The sequence below is a fragment of the Paramormyrops kingsleyae genome, chromosome 6 (genome assembly GCF_048594095.1).
Source record: "Paramormyrops kingsleyae isolate MSU_618 chromosome 6, PKINGS_0.4, whole genome shotgun sequence".
NCBI lineage: Eukaryota > Metazoa > Chordata > Actinopteri > Osteoglossiformes > Mormyridae > Paramormyrops > Paramormyrops kingsleyae.
The window spans coordinates 37,239,673-37,255,559 of NC_132802.1; the positions used below are offsets into that span (position 1 = coordinate 37,239,673).

At 40.4% G+C, this 15,887-nt stretch overlaps 3 long non-coding RNA genes across 3 annotated transcripts; all 3 read left to right on the forward strand.

Moving 5' to 3' along the window:
- The first annotated feature begins 543 nt into the window (after window positions 1–543).
- On the forward strand, window positions 544–2,908 carry LOC140591777 (uncharacterized). The gene is made up of 4 exons (XR_011992082.1): window positions 544–1,116; window positions 1,387–1,467; window positions 1,721–1,806; window positions 2,813–2,908. It is a non-coding gene; the product is annotated as an uncharacterized lncRNA (long non-coding RNA).
- A 5,687-nt stretch (window positions 2,909–8,595) lies between these two features.
- On the forward strand, window positions 8,596–10,960 carry LOC140591779 (uncharacterized). Its single transcript, XR_011992084.1, has 4 exons — window positions 8,596–9,168; window positions 9,439–9,519; window positions 9,773–9,858; window positions 10,865–10,960. It is a non-coding gene; the product is annotated as an uncharacterized lncRNA (long non-coding RNA).
- A 1,206-nt stretch (window positions 10,961–12,166) lies between these two features.
- LOC140591778 (uncharacterized) lies at window positions 12,167–13,264 on the forward strand. The gene is made up of 4 exons (XR_011992083.1): window positions 12,167–12,366; window positions 12,582–12,736; window positions 12,849–12,959; window positions 13,141–13,264. It is a non-coding gene; the product is annotated as an uncharacterized lncRNA (long non-coding RNA).
- Window positions 13,265–15,887: the final 2,623 nt, after the last annotated feature.

Here is a 15,887-nt window from a genome sequence, read left to right on the forward strand (position 1 = left end):
GATTGGTCCTCACACAAGAGATAGGGATGTTGTACTCAACACTGAATACAAAGAAGTGTATTCTGCTTGTAGTGCAAAGGAGGAATCTGAGTTTAACCTCACAGAGGACCGACTGACTGATGAACTTCTTAAGCTCAAGGTACTGAACTTAAGTCAATTTTTGTCAGTTTTGTCAAAGATGTGTGTTTTTGAACCACGCCAGACCAACTATACTAATGTTCATTATAGATGGAAGCTGTGCGTGCTCTGTGCCGACAGTGTGGCATAGACCCCAAAGGCTCACGGATGGACCTGGTAACGAGACTTCAACAAGAAATGAAGAACAGAGCGAGTTATGATAAGGTGTTTTCACAGATCTGGGGAGCTTCTGGTAAGTTGTGTTCTATTACTGAGAGACCGTTTTTACAGACAGTTCTTAGTTTCATTACTTGGAATGGTTGCACTCTGATTTACAGTTTCCTTAAACAGGTGGATGGGCTGTGGTCACCTGTCCTTGTGCTGTGGTGTATGGTGTTAAGTTCAACATAAGGGCTGAGAGCCCCCGGGACTTTGCTGACCTTTTATTGTCGATGAAACATTTTCCAAACATTGTATTATATGATTTTGCGAGAGGGTTGGCAACACATACCAACCTAAGAGATCCAGAATCATTACCCTTCAAACCTCATGGGGGTAGGTTACTTGAGCCTACTGAAGATAACATCAGATGTGCCACTACTGGACAGATAAAAGTGAGCTTGCCATGGCTAGTCACCAAGAAGCCAGTTCCTGATGAAAATGGCCACCCTATAACTGGATCGTCTGAGCATTATGCTCTTTATGATAGATTTCATGAGGCAAACTCAAAAGATGCCAGGGATGTCTTGCGAAAGGTGGAACTGGTCCCAGAGTTACGTGGTTGGATCAACAGCCCGTGTGCTGAACAGCTCTTTGCTGGAATGAGGAAAAACAATCATTTTCTCAACATGATGACTCCCTCATCGCATGTCTTTTTGATGCGAAATATTTTGTGTCACTACAACAATGCTAGAAATTCAAGAACCATAGAAAGCATGAAGAAGAGATTGGGCAAAGGAGTGGACATACAGTTAAATTCCAATGGTCAGACAGTTTTGGGTATGTATTCCACCCTCATTCTAAATTATTAGTGGTAATGTCATGTTTATGTCATGTTTATGTAATTTTGCTGTCCGGTGCCGTGAAGTTATATTTGTCTTTTAATTGTAGGTGATTCCTCATGTTTATTTTGCAATTTGAAAGATCATAAAGCTATAACTTACAAATCTGTCAGAAATGCTAGACAGCATAGCGTTGATGAGAAATGCATGCAGTACAACCGATTTAACTCATTCTAAATCATTTGGTTTAAAATGTGCTTTTTTGCAGCACCAGCTGAAGCACCAGCCGAACAAGCACAAACAACAACAGCAGCACCAGCTCATGGTATGACAACTGCAGCATCCCCTGGTATGAAGACAATATATATTTTTTGAGGGCCTGGTTGTACAACTTAATAAAAACCTTAACACATCCATGTTTTTTAGAATATGTATACTTATGTATGTTTGCAGTGGGTACTTGATCTGCAGCTAAATGTATACCAACCTTCAGCCACCCTAAGAAAGTGTTATATGCTTCATAAGATGGCTCAGTATCACAGAAATGTGGTGAAACACTTATTTGGTTAATATTTTCATGCATGGTCTGATATGTATGACAGGAGATCTACCAGTGTGCAGTGATGACTGCTGGGGACTACCACATCTGGAGCACACAAGTGCCCGATCGGAAATCAGAGACTCAGAGGTGCATGTTTTATGTTTTGTTCCTCCGTATTTGTTTGTTTGTTTATATATTGATTGACTCATTTGATTGATTGCCGCATGGGCTCTCTTAGTCGCAAATTTGGAAACCATTTAACAATTGGCAACCATTTCATGTAATACAGTTGTCATTGTTTATGGGTGTTATAACTTTTAACATCTAATGTATCGGTTATTATATTATTTATAACTTGGAAACAAACTATTCATTAATCAGTAATACAATTCCTTTTGTGTCATACTTTTTAAATATTTTCTGTGATGCCTCGTAGTGCATGGCATATAAGTGAAGTGATTAGTTGTCATTGACACACCACAGCACACAGTGCACAACAACAAAATGTGTACTCTGCATTTAACCTATATGACACCATGACATTGCAGAGGAGAGCAGTGCTTGGGGGTGGTACCTTGCTCAGGGTACTTCAGTGGCACCTTTCGATTACAAGTGCACTTCCCTATCCATTAGGCCACCACTGACCCTATTACAAACAGCAGCATAATTTAATGGAGTCAGATTAATTGGTCTTAGTGATCTGATCTGAAGGTGGGGATTAGGGTTGTAACGGTATGAGATTTTCACGGTATGATAATCGTCTCAGAAAATATCACGGTTTCGTGGTATACGGTATTAAACTATCATTATTATTAGTATAATCATCAGCTACAATGACCCTTAAATGAATAAAAAGAGATATGGTTTTTGGATGAACATGGTTTATTGTAACAAACTTTTTTTTAATGAAAATAAAAAAAACTTATGGAAGTATGAGTCTAACTTTTGGGGGAAAAATAAATAAAATAAAGCTGCGCATCTCCCATTTGAACAAAATAAGGAATAAGTTATTTCTCTTTATATTAGACAAGAATAAATCAAACTGTCCTTCCTCTTTAACAGCATATATGGGAGAGCAATATGTGCAGGGTCATGTTTGTTAATATTTTCCTGAGATTATCATAGCAGCATGCATTTCTTTGCTTTTTTTCAGGTCAGATTATGATGAAGAAATGTAAGCATGTTGAGATTTTCAGGGCTCAATCTTGACCGCTGAGGTGAGAGAATGTGTCCACTTGTACTAAACACCTATGAGTTTTCAGTTAGTGTATTTGATGATTATTCTTTTAAATAAAATTATAAAGTGATCATTAAGTGTTCTCTTGAGAGTAGCTCTGGATATGTTCATGTGTTCACGTCTTCACATAGTGAATGAGACAGCAGACGCTTTAAAAACCATGACCATCATGCAGTGGCGGTTTTAGGCATGGGCGAACGGGGCAGCCGCCCGGGGCGGCACTTTTTCATGTCACGTGGGGGGCGGCACACGAACTTGGAGGAAAACAAAAATAATCTAAATAAAGCGTTTTTCTAGAGGATGGGCGAGCGGAGACGATAAGGGATGAAGTTGGGAGGGCGCCGGGAGGGATTCTATGGGGGGCGGCACACGAACCTGGAGGACAAAATAATCATCTGTGCCGCTGTGTGTGTGTGTGTGTGTGTGTGTGGTGTGGGGGGGGGTGGGGGGGGGGGGTAGTTGGTTAATGAGCAAGCGGCAGCCTTTTTGCGCTGTATATTCACAGACGCACATCGCGATTTAATTTGCTGCACAGCTATATTTTGATTTATTCATCCATCTATCTATCAAATCGGACATTTTACGTGGCATCTGAATTATACTGTAATTGACTCCAATTACATGACTGGATTCCAGGATTCCCTCTGCATCACAGAAATAATACGGCTTTAAGTTATAAATGGAACTTACCTTTATCTTCACGGAGGGATGGTGTTCGCGAATATGGGAGAACATGTTCGACTTTGCTGACCTTTTATTGTCGATGAAACATTTTCCAAACATTGTATTATATGATTTTGCGAGAGGGTTGGCAACACATACCAACCTAAGAGATCCAGAATCATTACCCTTCAAACCTCATGGGGGTAGGTTACTTGAGCCTACTGAAGATAACATCAGATGTGCCACTACTGGACAGATAAAAGTGAGCTTGCCATGGCTAGTCACCAAGAAGCCAGTTCCTGATGAAAATGGCCACCCTATAACTGGATCGTCTGAGCATTATGCTCTTTATGATAGATTTCATGAGGCAAACTCAAAAGATGCCAGGGATGTCTTGCGAAAGGTGGAACTGGTCCCAGAGTTACGTGGTTGGATCAACAGCCCGTGTGCTGAACAGCTCTTTGCTGGAATGAGGAAAAACAATCATTTTCTCAACATGATGACTCCCTATTTAAATGAAATCGGGGCATCTTGTTTAGAATAAAACTAAGAAAATACAGGAGATCGATCTTTCGCGTGTGTTGCTGCCGCCGCCATTTTGAAAGGCGCGTCTGCGTCACTGCGCATGCGCAAGCTTCGCATCCCATAAGGCAGTTATTTCGCCCGCATTGTTCAAACGGGTGGCACGCGCCTGGCCCTGCTCCTTGGATAATGGCAGCCTAGATCACGCTAGCTTTGTGCTACACTGACGGGACCCAGAGCCGCTATGGATGGATCTTCGCCTTTGGTGAAGTGTTTTTTTTTCTCTTTGACATTGAAATAAAACTGTTAAACTGATTACGGCTTTTTCTCATTTTTAAAAACTTGGGCTAAAGTAGTTGTGCTTGTTTCACACTTTCTCTTGTTTCGCTTGGGTATGCCTCTACTTAAATATTGTGTCTCTAGTTAAAATTTCCGGACTTGAAATGCCCTTAGATTCAGAACATGAGAAGGGTAACACATTGAATAGACTAAAATGAAATTGGGTATGCCTCTACTTAAATATTGTGTCTCTAGTTAAAATTTCCGGACTTGAAATGCCCTTAGATTCAGAACATGAGAAGGGTAACACATTGAATAGACTAAAATGAAATTTGAATAAATAAATCATGTATATATGTTTTGTTTTAGGGCGTAACACTAGAAAACGCAGATGGTACGTTTTGCTGCTAGGTTGTTTCTCTTTTGTTTCAGGGACCGCAGGTCTGGGCCTTATGTCCTAAAAATTATATGACAATATTGCAAAATATTTATCACAAATGCATATGTAGAAAACAGACTACGACAGGTGCTTTTGAGTTTTTCTGATTATGATGACCGAATTGTTTTATTAAGAGTTATGGAGTATGTGACCGATATATTATTAAATTACACCAACAACCTCAATGGTATTTATGTAAAAATAGTATATTATGATTGTTAATTATGCAGATGTTTAGGCTATATTATGATGCTCAGGATACTCAAGTTAATGCTGATGATATGAATGCTCTATAAGATATTTTATCGATATCACAGCCTGATAACCTTACAAGCTGCATTACTTCTGCATGCATGTTATGTTGTTAGAATGAGCGTGCACCTCAGAGTAACAGTAAGTTTACACAATGTTTTATTGTTTATGTTTTAAAGCATCCAACGCATTTACAGGCCAGTCCTGATGCAACAAGGTTTTGCCTAGACGGTGTGTTCAGATGCCCATGCTGCACTTATGCAACTGACCAACAATTCAAATTTACAACACACATTCAGAGCCACGTGAGACATGCAGTACAGCATAGAGGTAATTCCTAATGATGTTTATTGGTCTATTGATTTTGGTGGTTTTAAAACATACACATGCTTAAATGTAGAATGCACTTCTTACAATCAAGATAGACAAAATGATGTGGAGTTCCTTAGTGGGAGTCCCTGAAGTCATGTGAATATTGGTAAGCTAATTTACCTATGTTTGTGTTTTGTTTGACACTGTAACTTTCTGATCAGCTACTCCTGACCTCACTCCCCCAGTCCCGTTCTGTGTATACCTTTCTTTTCTGTTGATAGCTTTGGTCTTCATGTTGCCGTCTTGCAGGTTTCTTCATCAGCAAATGCAACAATTATTGCAGACCCACAGGACACTTTCATTGTCTTTATTGCAGCCAAACAATAATACGCAAAGACCAGTTTAAACATCATGTATCCCAATGCATCAGTGAAACCAAGCCAACCACAACGGAAGCGCATCAGTCACCTCCCGCCTCTCCTGCTCCCTCCTTTACTGCTTCTGAAGCTGCATGTCCCCCTCCCCCAGTCCCCATCCTCCACCCCTCACTTTCTTCATGTTCCTCTGATCCTGGCTCCTCAGCAGCACCAGCACTACCACCCTCTCACCCAAAGAAAGCAGAAAACAGTGAAGTGTACTAGCTGTGGCCTAATCCTTAATAGACGGAACCTACGGATACATCTTCGAAGACGTCACACTCCCATCAAAATGGACATTACGGCACAGAACCACCTCAGTGCTCAGTGTGTTGATTACACAAATGGAGTGTTTGCAGTAGCAAAGTCTTTTATAGCACCCAGCACACCAGTACGTGTCATTAAAAGGACATGGGGTCCTGAACAAAAAACAATGTGTGAGCTGGATATCTGCAGAATTAATGCAGAGTTTGCAGAGAGGTCAAACCTTCGTCCATTTGAGTGCCACCACATTCAGTCCCTCGTGTACTGCCCTCCAGCCAGAATGGACACTCCATCACTTACAGAGGATGTTTTGCAGGTGATGGTACATGACAAGTGGTTTGGGGAAGACAAAAAGGAAAGGTGTTTGGTACGTCAGAGAGAAGCAAATGATGCAGGAGTCCCGTTGTCCTGTCTGGTGACTGTGTGTGGACCCCCCTACAAAAAGCACATTTCTGTATACGAGTCAACTATCTCCTATTACAGCCGGCTTGGCAGAGTGGTGGTAAGGTACAATTCTAAAATCATTTCATGGCATTGTCCTTGCGCGAACCCAAGGCAGTCATGCATACCTAAATATGTTGCCAAGTGGCATTTATTTGAAACAGACCAGGCACTCTTCAGAAAAACCAGAAGTGTGGAGGAGAACATCACAGAACATTTTCCAATTGACATGGAAAGTTTTGACCTAGAAGAAGGAGCTCCATACTCACCTGAAGGCAAAAATCTGTCGCGGATGGTTCAATACATTTTTCATAAGAAGAAACTGCCTGCGATTTTCCCCTCAGACGTGGTCAAGACCATTCATTTCCCTGTGCACTTCATACCATCAGAAACCTTTTGCTCAGAATGTTTAGAGCCCACTCCTCTAAGCGAACCTGTGCTGATTACATCTAAGGCTAAAATCCTAACAATCACTGATGTCATAGAAGGTATGTTCTCTCTTTATTTAAATATTTATTATCGATATTTTAACATTTCATTACTCACTACATGTACTGTAAATGTCAGTGTAGCCATGACTTCCACTATCAGCAGCTTAGCCTCCTTCCCAGCAATTCACACTTGTATGCTTACTGAGATAATTTCATACACTGGCTTTTAGTACTGTGCAAAGTATAGAGACATGTCACAGTGTAAAATGGTGAAAGATAAATGTGTAACATTTACTGGTGCTTGTGTCCATTAGGAATTTCAGTGTACAGAAAATGGTGCTACAGGTGTGGTATGGCATATCGATACCAGGAGTGGACTGATGGTGTCCACAATTTCGATGACCACACACTTCTGTCCATATACATGTGCCATTTTCTACGCAATACACTTCAGGTAGGAACCATGTTCTGTTGTTTTAATCATTTAAAACAATTACGAATACTTTATCAAAATAATATATTGTAAAGCCTTTAAATGTCATACATCAATTTCACAGACTCATCAGGCAGTAGGGAGTGCCATGGATGTGTTGGAGAAGACCTCTGGTAAAACCTATCCATCCAGGGAAAGGGTCCTGCAGGCTTATTTAAGCTTTGAAGCACTGTCACGGTTACACATATGCTTGTGTATCGTGTGGTTATCATCCAGTATCTGTTGTGATGGACCTTCATGAGAAGGGCGTTTTTAGCATGCCTGGTAAGTGAACACATTTATTCATTTTCTTAGTCTTACATTGTTTCAAGCACCACATATCCAGCTATGACTGTTTGGAACATGCTTACTTAAGTCTTGCTTTCCTTAGTGAGCAGCATTGAGGAACCATCTCAGACTTTTGATGGAAAGGTAAGTGTTGAAAATTTCTGGGAGATGGTTTCCCTTGAAATGATCAGCCGTGGGTTGGTCCCAAGTAAGTACAGTCCGCACAATGTTCTAGGTGGGATGACAGTATTCTAGCATTTACTTTGTTTATCGTGGAATAATGTACTGTTATGTTAATAATATTTTCTAACATCATTTAAAGGCAACAAGTCAAACCCATTTGTCGTCCATCCCAGTTACCATAGTTGGGCTCCGTGGATTGGTCCTCACACAAGAGATAGGGATGTTGTACTCAACACTGAATACAAAGAAGTGTATTCTGCTTGTAGTGCAAAGGAGGAATCTGAGTTTAACCTCACAGAGGACCGACTGACTGATGAACTTCTTAAGCTCAAGGTACTGAACTTAAGTCAATTTTTGTCAGTTTTGTCAAAGATGTGTGTTTTTGAACCACGCCAGACCAACTATACTAATGTTCATTATAGATGGAAGCTGTGCGTGCTCTGTGCCGACAGTGTGGCATAGACCCCAAAGGCTCACGGATGGACCTGGTAACGAGACTTCAACAAGAAATGAAGAACAGAGCGAGTTATGATAAGGTGTTTTCACAGATCTGGGGAGCTTCTGGTAAGTTGTGTTCTATTACTGAGAGACCGTTTTTACAGACAGTTCTTAGTTTCATTACTTGGAATGGTTGCACTCTGATTTACAGTTTCCTTAAACAGGTGGATGGGCTGTGGTCACCTGTCCTTGTGCTGTGGTGTATGGTGTTAAGTTCAACATAAGGGCTGAGAGCCCCCGGGACTTTGCTGACCTTTTATTGTCGATGAAACATTTTCCAAACATTGTATTATATGATTTTGCGAGAGGGTTGGCAACACATACCAACCTAAGAGATCCAGAATCATTACCCTTCAAACCTCATGGGGGTAGGTTACTTGAGCCTACTGAAGATAACATCAGATGTGCCACTACTGGACAGATAAAAGTGAGCTTGCCATGGCTAGTCACCAAGAAGCCAGTTCCTGATGAAAATGGCCACCCTATAACTGGATCGTCTGAGCATTATGCTCTTTATGATAGATTTCATGAGGCAAACTCAAAAGATGCCAGGGATGTCTTGCGAAAGGTGGAACTGGTCCCAGAGTTACGTGGTTGGATCAACAGCCCGTGTGCTGAACAGCTCTTTGCTGGAATGAGGAAAAACAATCATTTTCTCAACATGATGACTCCCTCATCGCATGTCTTTTTGATGCGAAATATTTTGTGTCACTACAACAATGCTAGAAATTCAAGAACCATAGAAAGCATGAAGAAGAGATTGGGCAAAGGAGTGGACATACAGTTAAATTCCAATGGTCAGACAGTTTTGGGTATGTATTCCACCCTCATTCTAAATTATTAGTGGTAATGTCATGTTTATGTCATGTTTATGTAATTTTGCTGTCCGGTGCCGTGAAGTTATATTTGTCTTTTAATTGTAGGTGATTCCTCATGTTTATTTTGCAATTTGAAAGATCATAAAGCTATAACTTACAAATCTGTCAGAAATGCTAGACAGCATAGCGTTGATGAGAAATGCATGCAGTACAACCGATTTAACTCATTCTAAATCATTTGGTTTAAAATGTGCTTTTTTGCAGCACCAGCTGAAGCACCAGCCGAACAAGCACAAACAACAACAGCAGCACCAGCTCATGGTATGACAACTGCAGCATCCCCTGGTATGAAGACAATATATATTTTTTGAGGGCCTGGTTGTACAACTTAATAAAAACCTTAACACATCCATGTTTTTTAGAATATGTATACTTATGTATGTTTGCAGTGGGTACTTGATCTGCAGCTAAATGTATACCAACCTTCAGCCACCCTAAGAAAGTGTTATATGCTTCATAAGATGGCTCAGTATCACAGAAATGTGGTGAAACACTTATTTGGTTAATATTTTCATGCATGGTCTGATATGTATGACAGGAGATCTACCAGTGTGCAGTGATGACTGCTGGGGACTACCACATCTGGAGCACACAAGTGCCCGATCGGAAATCAGAGACTCAGAGGTGCATGTTTTATGTTTTGTTCCTCCGTATTTGTTTGTTTGTTTATATATTGATTGACTCATTTGATTGATTGCCGCATGGGCTCTCTTAGTCGCAAATTTGGAAACCATTTAACAATTGGCAACCATTTCATGTAATACAGTTGTCATTGTTTATGGGTGTTATAACTTTTAACATCTAATGTATCGGTTATTATATTATTTATAACTTGGAAACAAACTATTCATTAATCAGTAATACAATTCCTTTTGTGTCATACTTTTTAAATATTTTCTGTGATGCCTCGTAGTGCATGGCATATAAGTGAAGTGATTAGTTGTCATTGACACACCACAGCACACAGTGCACAACAACAAAATGTGTACTCTGCATTTAACCTATATGACACCATGACATTGCAGAGGAGAGCAGTGCTTGGGGGTGGTACCTTGCTCAGGGTACTTCAGTGGCACCTTTCGATTACAAGTGCACTTCCCTATCCATTAGGCCACCACTGACCCTATTACAAACAGCAGCATAATTTAATGGAGTCAGATTAATTGGTCTTAGTGATCTGATCTGAAGGTGGGGATTAGGGTTGTAACGGTATGAGATTTTCACGGTATGATAATCGTCTCAGAAAATATCACGGTTTCGTGGTATACGGTATTAAACTATCATTATTATTAGTATAATCATCAGCTACAATGACCCTTAAATGAATAAAAAGAGATATGGTTTTTGGATGAACATGGTTTATTGTAACAAACTTTTTTTTAATGAAAATAAAAAAAACTTATGGAAGTATGAGTCTAACTTTTGGGGGAAAAATAAATAAAATAAAGCTGCGCATCTCCCATTTGAACAAAATAAGGAATAAGTTATTTCTCTTTATATTAGACAAGAATAAATCAAACTGTCCTTCCTCTTTAACAGCATATATGGGAGAGCAATATGTGCAGGGTCATGTTTGTTAATATTTTCCTGAGATTATCATAGCAGCATGCATTTCTTTGCTTTTTTTCAGGTCAGATTATGATGAAGAAATGTAAGCATGTTGAGATTTTCAGGGCTCAATCTTGACCGCTGAGGTGAGAGAATGTGTCCACTTGTACTAAACACCTATGAGTTTTCAGTTAGTGTATTTGATGATTATTCTTTTAAATAAAATTATAAAGTGATCATTAAGTGTTCTCTTGAGAGTAGCTCTGGATATGTTCATGTGTTCACGTCTTCACATAGTGAATGAGACAGCAGACGCTTTAAAAACCATGACCATCATGCAGTGGCGGTTTTAGGCATGGGCGAACGGGGCAGCCGCCCGGGGCGGCACTTTTTCATGTCACGTGGGGGGCGGCACACGAACTTGGAGGAAAACAAAAATAATCTAAATAAAGCGTTTTTCTAGAGGATGGGCGAGCGGAGACGATAAGGGATGAAGTTGGGAGGGCGCCGGGAGGGATTCTATGGGGGGCGGCACACGAACCTGGAGGACAAAATAATCATCTGTGCCGCTGTGTGTGTGTGTGTGTGTGTGTGTGTGGTGTGGGGGGGGGGGGGGGGGGGGGGGGGGTAGTTGGTTAATGAGCAAGCGGCAGCCTTTTTGCGCTGTATATTCACAGACGCACATCGCGATTTAATTTGCTGCACAGCTATATTTTGATTTATTCATCCATCTATCTATCAAATCGGACATTTTACGTGGCATCTGAATTATACTGTAATTGACTCCAATTACATGACTGGATTCCGGGATTCCCTCTGCATCACAGAAATAATACGGCTTTAAGTTATAAATGGAACTTACCTTTATCTTCACGGAGGGATGGTGTTCGCGAATATGGGAGAACATGTTCGACGTATTTCCTCCTTTTGCGGCCACTGTTCGTCCACATTTCTTGCAAACTGGATATCCACCCCACGATCATTTTTCGGATACCCAAAATATTCCCATACTGCAGATTTTAATTTTTTTTTCGGCAGGAAATAGAGATTAGAATTTGCAGCCACTATCGGACATTTTCGCCGCTGTGCATTTATGGGTGGAGTCTAAGCAGTAAAGCGGAAAGAAGTTCCATATACACAGCAGCGCAGGTGAGATCTGGTTTCTTTTTTTTTTTTCCAAACCGCGGATAGGCAAATGTGCATGATATGATAATCGTACATGTCAATATCACAATAAACCGCCATACCGGTATACCGTTACAACCCTAGTGGGGATTGATACACCTTACAAAGTTGATGCTGTAATATTTATCACTCTGATGCATTGTTCTGACCCATATGCATATAAGCCTTTCAGTCTGACAAGCTGGTAGTATCATGACTGCCTTTTTCCAGGTCTGGTGCCCAACGTGATCAAATTGTTTTACACCTGTGCCCTCAGGTGGAGTCAACTCTATGTGATACCATTACAATATGTCATAGTTTTACAATAGTTGTGACAATATAATTTCTTTTAGGAAAATTCAATGTGTTGAAAGCACAGATGGTAGAGGAGGAGGAATGGGTTCCATCTCCATTGAACAGGTATTTATGTAGCTGATCTTACAGCTGAACCTGCTGTTTTTCTCTTTTTTTCTCTGTGCTTACTGTGCTGTACCCTACAAAAATGTGAAAACAATGAGCTTCATTTTAAGCAGTTGGAGTTGGAATGTAGAAGTCATGCTATTTTTGTCTGTTTTTGTTATATTACAGAACTATTGTAAAATAATATTTGCGTGCTTGTATGATTTCTTTCACAGATCCCCCTCGACGTCCTGGAGGATATCCTTTTAGAAGTAGTCCTGTTCGAGGGTGACAAAGCTTTTTTAAAGCTGTCACTTGTTTGTCACCTTTTTTTGGGACTTAGTCGGAAGGGAAACATTCCGTGCCCGAGCGCATTTTCAGTGGCTTGACAGTAGGTATAAAACATATTATGATATTTGAATACCCTTTGAGTTAGGATGTTTGTATTCCCATTAACAAGGGATTTTACTCTAATGAATCATTCTTAAATTTGAAACCTACAGGTGTAGTCCCATGGAAACTGTACAGTGCGGCCTATCAAGCACAATTCCGACGATTGTATCGCCTGGAATGCTGCCAGCACTGTCTAGAGACTTATAAGAACAGCTTACCAGGTATGCATACTGTGTAAGAATGTTGACAATTGTTGCTGAAGTCAGTGGTTGCAAAAAGAAAGTCACCAGAACAATTTATTGTGTGTCAGGTCCTGAATATTTTCTTGAAAGTATGCAATGAAAAACATTGTTGCTCTGTTTTGATACTAAGTATGCTTGCTTATTATTTATTGTCCCATAGGCTACATTGGGCGTGGAAGACGAGGGAACTTCACACAGCCTGGGTTCTGCAGCGAGTTCTGCAAACACCTTACGGAAGACTTGGGTGTGTGAATGGGTGGGTGGGTCAGTGAGTGAGTGAGTGAATGGGTGGGTATGTAAGGAAAATAGCAAATTGGATGACTTTGGAATAAAAAAATAACAGCTACTATGCCTCTGTTTCCTTGTCTACACACAGACTACACACATGACCGAACCACATTTTAAGTTTTATCAGCTTTTCATTAAAAAGCACAGTGGCACCCAATTGTGATGAGTTACTGTATGTGGAAATGAGTGGCACCTCTGTATCATTTGTGAATAATTTGTCATCTCATATCGACATTAAATCATAAGTTTATTTAATTTTAATGTTGGCACAGAAATAAGTTACAGTGCCTTTGGAAATGCAATAAAATGCTCATTTGGAAAACGTTTAACTATCCTTTGTAATTGAGTAAAATTATGATAACCGAATACTTTTATAAGGCACTGTATACTTGATTGCAATGGGTTTTATTACTTTCCGGCTATATTAATACACCAATCAATATGTTAACCAATCATCACAGACAAGCATTACATCGATATCGGATTGAAACTATATTATGGCCATCCTACAGCTACATAAACAAGGGTAAATAGTCCTACTTTCACTGTCCTGGAGAGAGAGAGCGAGAGAGACAGAGATGTAAACATGTAAGCAGCAGCAGAATAAAATAGAAATATGATTTCAGAATGTTTTACTTACTGTATGCAAATGTCATTTTCGAGAAATGTTTGGCTCGCATTATCACCAAATTGATGACAATATCACCATTTACTACAAAACTTTGAACTCAATAATTAACAAAATAATATATAAGAAATAAATTGAGAAACTAAATTTCCTGTTACAGACAATTTATCTTAAAATAGTTTGATGTTCAGAATGCTCCTCACTCCACTTCACGCAACTTTAAAACACGCAAGGACCATGTTAGGCCAAAAGCTGAACAATGTTTGTGGGCAACACTCTTGATTTCCCCAGGAGATCTAGACATAGCATATATGCTCACCTAAAGGATTATTAGGAACACCTGTTCAATTTCTCATTAATGCAATTATCTAATCAACCAATCACATGGCAGTTGCTTCAATGCATTTAGGGGTGTGGTCCTGGTCAAGACAATCTCCTGAACTCCAAACTGAATGTCAGAATGGGAAAGAAAGGTGATTTAAGCAATTTTGAGCGTGGCATAGTTGTTGGTGCCAGACGGGCCGGTCTGAGTATTTCACAATCTGCTCAGTTACTGGGATTTTCACGCACAACCATTTCTAGGGTTTACAAAGAATGGTGTGCAAAGGGAAAAACATCCAGTATGCGGCAGTCCCGTTGGGCGAAAATGCCTTGTTGATGCTAGAGGTCAGAGGAGAATGGTCCGACTGATTCAAGCTGATAGAAGAGCAACTGAAAGTCCAAAAACCAACTGAGTGGTTGGCTGAAATAACCACTCGTTACAACCGAGGTATGCAGCAAAGCATTTGTGAAGCCACAACACGCACAACCTTGAGGCGGATGGGCTACAACAGCAGAAGACCCCACCGGGTACCACTCATCTCCACTACAAATAGGAAAAAGAGGCTACAATTTGCACGAGCTCACCAAAATTGGACAGTTGAAGACTGGAAAAATGTTGCCTGGTCTGATGAGTCTCGATTTCTGTTGAGACATTCAAATGGTAGAGTCAGAATTTGGCGTAAACAGAATGAGAACATGGATCCATCATGCCTTGTTACCACTGTGCAGGCTGCTGGTGGTGGTGTAATGGTGTGGGGGATGTTTTCTTGGCACACTTTAGGCCCCTTAGTGCCAATTGGGCATCGTTTAAATGCCACGGCCTACCTGAGCATTGTTTCTGACCATGTCCATCCCTTTATGACCACCATGTACCCATCCTCTGATGGCTACTTCCAGCAGGATAATGCACCATGTCACAAAGCTCGAATCATTTCAAATTGATTTCTTGAACATGACAGTGAGTTCACTGTACTACAATGGCCCCAACAGTCACCAGATCTCAACCCAATAGAGCATCTTCGGGATGTGTTGGAACGGGAGCTTCGTGCCCTGGATGTGCATCCCACAAATCTCCATCAACTGCAAGATGCTATCCTATCAATATGGGCCAACATTTCTAAAGAATGCTTTCAGCACCTTGTTGAATCAATGCCACGTAGAATTAAGGCAGTTCTGAAGGCGAAAGGGGGTCAAACACCATATTAGTATGGTGTTCCTAATAATCCTTTAGGTGAGTGTATGTGTGTATGTGCACAATGAATGAATGGAATAAGCTGCTACAGTTACATTGAACCATGTGCTTGTGCTCATGTGCACAAGCACACACACACACACACACACGCCGATGGGCTTTAAAGTTTAACTTTAGGTTTGTGAAAGCAGACATAATTATTTCTGTCAGGACCTCGATGTGTATCCAAGCCCCAAAAACACACTAACTCAGGCGTTCACGCAACTTATCGCGAAAAACCAGACAGAAATAGACTTGAAAATTTTAAAGAAAAGACATTAGCGGTTTTTGTTAATGTTTAAAGGTATAAAAAAAAACCTTTGCTGCCTTTCTTAAATGGCTAGAAAACATTGCCTCAACACTATTAAACACGGAATCCGCTGTTTGTAAACGGTCCGCATTTTACCCTCACCGCTAAAATAGTTGTGCTTGTTTCACA